Raw genomic sequence first — 7,551 nt, forward strand, 5'->3', positions numbered from 1 at the left:
TAATTATTTTTTTGGTAAATGTCAATTAATAAGGTATGCACTTTTTTTCAAAGACTAAACTCCCCACCTATAATCTATTTTTTACCATTTGTACTGCAATATTGGATAAGGAGGTTTTCTTTAAGGCAAATAAAAATAAAGAATCCAAAATAATACATTTCGGTTAAGGCCTAGCCCAATTCTCTGGACAGACACCTTGATAAAGTAACTGATAGAACCATGAGATTCCTTCATACCCATGTCTAGTAATAGACACAATAATAATTGTTCAAATGGGAAAGAAAAATAATACAGTGAAGTTTGTATTCAGCAGACCCAAAGAACTCAGAATAAAATCTCAAAACGCTAACTCTAAAAAAATGTTTCTGTTGTTTGTTATCTGAAAGCTGGCACCTCCAGCAGCACAGGAGCCCTTTATAAAATTGTTTTGAATTCCAGCCAGTGCCTTCACTACAAAACCCACTTTCCTTTTCTGCGTCCCAATTTGTTATTCTATAATGGTCACAGAGATAGGGAACAAGCAGCTTATCAGAGATCTTATTATTTTTGCCTATTTTCTTTTAGAACACTAGTAAGCAGACTGAAGCCACAAATACATGTTTCTGTTAACATGTTCTCCAGACAGCCTTCATATTAAATAGTGTAAATCAGCCTTTGTTATTTTTCTACCTCCAGCTTTCTGTCCACACACGTCTAACTGCCTCATTATCACTTTAGGGAACATTAAGAAAAGTCTGCAGCCAGGGCCTGATTAAGTTTTATGGTGGCCCGGGTCTGTTATCTTTTTGGGGGCCCCTCTTTGCATATTGAATTCCTTTCCTTTAATGTTTTACTACCACCACACTCGATTTTACATTAATGTCAAATTATTCTTCGCTTATCCATATTTGACCTGAGTCAATGTTTGGTTAGAGACAGTTTTGAAAGTGAGCCTTCGCCTCCAGCGTTAATTACTGGCTGTCAAAAAAAATTGGGAAATGCAGACAATCGCTACTCCAACTGAATATGGCCCTTTTTTCCGATTCATTGACACACTACTTATATATTTGATATATTGTATTCTAAATTATATATTTTTTGGGGGTCCTGTGACAGGGCTGGCAGAGTGGTGACGTCAGGCCAGAAGCAGGAACAAACACAGTCAGACACTTAAAAAATAACAAAAACACTGTAAAAAATAACAAAACGCCGGCTACGGGTGTCATATATATATATATATATATATATATATATATATATATATATATATATATATATATATATATATATAACACACAACAACAACCAAAACATATATACAAGCTGGGCTTTGCCCTGCCCCTTTTAATAATGCACAGGGCTCTCTCCTGCTGCCCTGCTACAGGGCCCTTCAAAACCCGAGCCCTCAGGCTGCAGCCCCTAAAGCCCCTGCATTAATACGGCCCTGTCTGCAAAGCTTTTGGATGTCATGTGCATAATGAATTCACAGCAATTCATTATTTCCTGATTCAGTTTATCACATGTATTCAGTTAAGAAAAGTGCAATAGTCTGATCCTCTGAGATGATGTTACAGACAAGGTTTAATATAATAAGTGTTTATCAACTATTTAAACGAAGAGAACAGAAATTTGTATAAGTGTGGAGGGGAGACTTTGGGTTTCCTGGTCTTAAATGATGGGACCTGTGTGTCTGCAACAACCTTGCCTGAGAACTATTCTGGGACTGCAATAATAGAAAATAATATTGTGGTTTTATTTTCTGGACTACAACCCTAAAAGGATTGAACCTGCCAACATTGTATTACAGCATGGAAATAATTACTTCAGTTCACAGTGTTAAAGTAGAATGAGGGTGGAATTAAATAGTTTATGTCTGCCTGGTGGTTACACTGCAGAGTAAAATATGGATATGTTGAAGGGAATCTCTTATTGAGCTTGCTTACTTAACGCAGGGGTGCAAAACTCCAGTCCTCTGTGGTCTTCTGGTTTTCATTTTAAAATAAGCTCTCAATTAACTTAATTGATTGTTTGTTCAGTTGGACATATTCGATATTTTTTCAAGGTCTTTACAGTTGATGATTTCAAAGGTGCATTTGATTCAAGGTACACTACCTGTAAAACATTTTGAAGCCTGGAAAGAATTGTTACATTTGTCCAGTTACCATTACCATTACAGTTGTTTTGTGATTTTTTGATCACTTCATTTATATGGTAGCAGAGATCTTGCATTTTCTATTTATCTTTGTTTTTGTTACTTTCACCTGAAATACATCATATCTGGGTCAGCTGCATGGATGGCAGCAATGCTAACCACTGCACCACGAATACTGCCTGGACCACTGAGTCCCAAAAGGGGGAGGACCTGGCTAAGAGGGAAAGCACACAGAAGAGGGGTTAGGAGGATAAATAGCAAGGTGGTTGGCTCATTTATCTAAAAGTATGATTCTTGCTTAGTGTTATACAGCATTTCTGTTCCTGTCCAGACCGACCAAGCAAATAAAAAGTGTTTCAAGCACTTTTAAATAGTTTCAGTATTAAAATGACATAGCAATATCTTTAAATCATCCTCGTTATTCAATGGAATCTACAAGTTATTTGTTCCTACAGTTTTACTAACAAACTGGTGATTGTATATCAAAATATAACACCCTCCACAAAGGGGTTATGAAGAGCATCGTAAAATTAATTGTATTCCTAAAATGTTGGCAGATATGAAGCATTATTGTTTGGGGGGATGGAGTCACTGTTTGATAGGATGTTTACAGGCTGTTTTTCAATTATTTTGCTCATTGAATAATTTTGCACTGCTCCACTTCTCAGAGATTTGCTCCAAGATACTATTTTCAAAACTTTAACTCAAACTACTTAATCCACAGGCTGCTTTGCTCCAATGAATTGCATTATATTAGTGCGCTTGTTTCTTGTTTTTGATTTTAAATGCAAATGAGGAGCAAAAGAGTCAAGTTGGATAGAAGAAGAAAAATATATATTAGCTCAGATAAAGTATAACCTGTGTAAACACAATGACAGTAATGACAGGGATGTGGTATTTACCACTCAAAAAAGAGCCTTGCCTAGTCGCATACATGTTACTTTATCATATTAGCATATTGTTTGTTAACTAGTAAAATTGCGAACTGGGAGTCTTTTCCAAAATCAGTTTCTGGAATGATTTTGCTTTCTTACTTTCATCCAAATTTCATCAATATTGCTGTTTTCCTGGCAGAGCAAAGATAATCCTTCATTACCATATGTATGGACATATGTACAGCTAATTGTGGGCTCAGGAGCAATTCTAGACAAGCATCAATTGAAAACAGTACACTTTTGGATGATTAGCGTGCAAAATTGGTCAAAAAAGTCTTTGAAAGTTGACCTGTCAGTGTTTTGTGGTGGGATAGGGCACCATAAATAAAATGCATTTGAAAAAAAAAAAAAAAAAAGCAAACTTGTAAGCAAAGCACATTTTTGCTTGGCCCTGACTGTTAAGCTATTCAAGGCTATAACTTCAACAAACTGTTTCTTGTTCTTTACTGGTTTCTAGTGGATACCTTGTTTCTTCATCTGCTAAACAGTAGCCTTTCTAACTGTGACTGAAGGGACAAGGGTGTTGCTTGCAACATTGAATGTCCCCTTGTGCTGCACAAGTATTCTTATAAATGCTGATTCAACAATGGCAGCCTGTTTTGATTCAAGTTGAAAAAGTAAGTTAATTGAGTTTTGCAGGCTGTTAACTAGGATCCTGCTGGATAGTCAGAAAACAACACAAGTCACTTGGTGGATGAACTTTACAAATACTAATCCACAAGCACTGCTATTTTTCATACAAACCCATAAATTGAATACATCCGTACAACTGAAGACAAGCAATGTTTTAACTCAATTTTCACACAGAAAAACCTATTCTGAAAACAAAAAAGTATAGTTGTCCATTTGTAGTCAATCTGGTTGAATATAAGCTGGTACAGATAGAACACCATAAAAATGATTTAAGTCTTACAAAGGCTGTACTGTGTTCATCCAGTTCTAGCACTTCACTTGAACATATTTATAAATTATTTTATTTTAAATTGATTGCTTTCTGAGTGTGCGGTTTATTTTCTTTTTCAAAGTTTAGTGTTGGCACTGCCTTGTAAACCGGCACCTCGTTATTTTATTGGTGTGCTTACCTCCTTTGTAATTTTTACTAGAATAATTTCTAACCACATAATAAAAGATGACATTTGTTTGAAAAATAGATCACATTTTACAATGATCCAAAGTAAGAGTAAGAGTAAAATCTATGTAGTCTGTTTTATGTACTGCAATGAACCAAAATGTATATTTTCTACTTCACTGCCACTTTAAAGAGTTTAAAAGGAGGCTACTGTTCAATCTTCGTAAAACAATAGAGCCGCATGGATTGCAGGGTAAGTCATGCCAGCAAGTGCTTGCTCCGTCATGCCAGGCTGCTGTTCTTGAATTGTGGCCCACCAGGAGCAGTGGATTGGTCTTTACTCCCGCATGGGTTCGGGAGGAAAACTGTCTGCCAATATTTTATTATATACCGGAATTTCATTACAATTACTTCTCTATTGTAAAGACAGCATTATTAAAAAAATCATAGCCAGTATAGATATGGCAGTGCCAGAAAAGTCAGACCGAAGTCTGAATTTACTGTAATTATTATAATAGGATTGTACTTGGTACCTCTCTAACACACTGTTATATTATTTTTTACGACAGTTACATTTTAACATTTAACAAGGGTCTACCACTGAGTCTAGCATTTGTATGCAGAATGTAACATCACGCATTAAGTCCTTATTATTCACAAACAGCAAAAGAGTATTCTCATGTTGAAAGCCTGAATTTCATAAAACTGATCTAGCATGTGTGAGGGATCAATCAACCAATCAATATTTATTTTAAATAGCACCTTTCATAGTGGACCTCTGTCAAAAATCACTTTACAAGAAACAATAACAACAAGAAAATCCATAATACTTTAAATACAGAGAAATGCGTAATACATGATACAGTTTTTTTTTTAAAAAAAAGGAAAAAAAAAAGAAAAAGCATAATACATTAAATACAGTGAAAAGTGCAAAATACATGATAGTAGCATAAGACATGAAGTAGTAGCAGCATAACAGCAGCTAATAGCAGATATCAGGCTTAAAGAGCATGGAAAGATACAAGGAGATACAATAATCTATTACATATGCAGTCCATCTTGTTTTCAGGGACACAGAATGCAGCCATTTCAGGTCCAGGTTGGTGTAGTTAATAATGATAAGCCAATCTAAATGTTTTGCTGTCTACATCACAGAATGTTAATATCACTAATGAAGTTAGTTGCTTAAAGTAGCGTGTAAGTACCCTCCACCCTGCAATCTTCAGATTTAGAGGTTTTAATGAAGACTTGCCTGCTAATTTGTATTCTATGTGAAAAGGATTTGCATAAATAGATATAATAGTTCAATTGACCTATATGCCATTTTAGTTTAAAAAGAATGTAACGTCTTTGAAGAAAATATACCTTACATGAAACCAGCTAGCTCTAGTAAAAGTGTTGTAAGTTTTCTGGCAGTTCTTATTTCAAAAGTTAGCAGAGTTAACAAAAAAGTCCTCCATCACAGGGAAGTTAAATTTACCAGTGATGAAAGCCTGTCATTTTTAATAGGACATTATGATCAGGAAACTGTATGATTTTGGAATTAGTAATAAGAACAATCAATATTATCTTGTGTTCAAACTATGCCACTGAGCTGGTCTTTTCTGAATATGTAATACACAATCTTATAAACAAACTGAATAGGAATAAGTGCATAATATTTTATCATGAAAGGCATGACCCCCCCCCCCCCCCCCCCCCCCCGCTTCATAGCATGAAAATATACTCAAATTTTGCTATCGATTAAGAATTTCACAAAACATGAGTTTTATTTTGTGCCATGTTTTGAATGGCTGATTGTGTTTATATACAGTTTAACCTGTGGAAAAGGATCTGTAGTAAGAAGGTGGTTCATACTGTCATTAATTAGACATGGACTTTAAAGTCTACCTGTGAGTATTAAGTGAATCTAATTAGATGTTGTTAAAGTAATAAGGACATGAACAGGGGGCAAAATGGGACAACTCAATGTCATGTCATACAGAATGTGTCCCAAAGCATGGTCTGCCGTATGTGAAGTCATTATCAAACCAGTGGCAAGGAGACTGCATGGATGGGGTGCACAGTGTCATGACCCCTCAGTAAGATCACCGTATTCAAACTGAGTCACATATGCGACCAAAATGAGAAATGATCCAGAACATGATCTGGGTCCAAACTTTAATACTTCTCAGTGGTATTTGCAGTCAAAGTAAATATGGGATATTATGTCACTAAAAACCAAATGAGATGTCTGACCCTGAAACTTGGGAGAGATGTAGCAAATACCTTATAATGTGGGACAATAAACGTTCCACCTGCTGTCTCTTATTTTTAGCAGCAGTAAGCCTGGCCAGGCAACACTATTTTTTTAAGAAAAAGGTACACACAAAGAAAAAAAAAATGAGCCCATTGTTTGATTTTCTATTAGGAGTGTATCCCTTTAAAAAAAGACGTCCTTGGTCATGCTTGTAAAGTTTGTAATCCATTGTAGTTCAGTCATTATAGCCTATGGAAAGATACAAAAAAAGCTATAAATAACAACCAAAAAACTACAGTGCAGCTGTGTTATTACTGTTTACGCCTTGCCCTGCTGTTGGATCTTCATTCCGTGATCAGCAAGAATATTATCTCTGAAGAATCATCCTTCACAGTTTGGATTACCGGGGAGACCGAGCTTTTTCTTTTTGCATTTGACATTTAGATTTTGGGGATTATTATTATTATTATTATTATTATTATTATTATTATTATTATTATTATTATTTTTCCCCAATTGACTCATCTGCTAGTAATCTGTTACTATGTTTTATTGATTGGGTGCATCAAAGCATATATATATATTTTCTCTTTCTTTTCATTCCGAGCATTTGCAAATATTGTGTAAATAAATCTTTTGAGTTGATACATTTTCCTGTTTCATATTTGCTATTAAGTAGTTATTTTATTTTCAGTGATGTGTATAATGTATCTCTCTGTTCTTTTCTTATTTAGAATTGTATTTGATTTATAGAGCTGTCTGTTATAAAATGATAGTCAATAATGTCGAAAATGGCTTACACGTTGTTGTTAATTTAAATCTGTATATTTGGTTCTTTTAAATATTGAATACATTTTGTTGAATAAAGTACTCTAAAATATACAAGGGTTGCTTTTTTAATTTTTTTTATTTTATCTCCAGTATCTTTTAGTAGTTGTAGTTACGATTGGTTCCACCTATACATTGCTCACCTAGTACTGGGCAATGTCGTCATTGCCCAGTCAATGTTGTTATTTATATCTTTATGACTACATTGACAAACAAAATCGTCCAATGATGTGAATGATGGCTAATGCTGTCATTGGCCGTAGCTTTTGGGCTCTGACAACAGTGCCCGGTCATTGATGTTTGGTCCCTGGAACGCTTTGTAATATCACCAGTCGAATTGTTCATCTCA

This window comes from Polyodon spathula, chromosome 5 (assembly GCF_017654505.1).
Source record: "Polyodon spathula isolate WHYD16114869_AA chromosome 5, ASM1765450v1, whole genome shotgun sequence".
Taxonomy (NCBI): Eukaryota; Metazoa; Chordata; class Actinopteri; order Acipenseriformes; family Polyodontidae; genus Polyodon; species Polyodon spathula.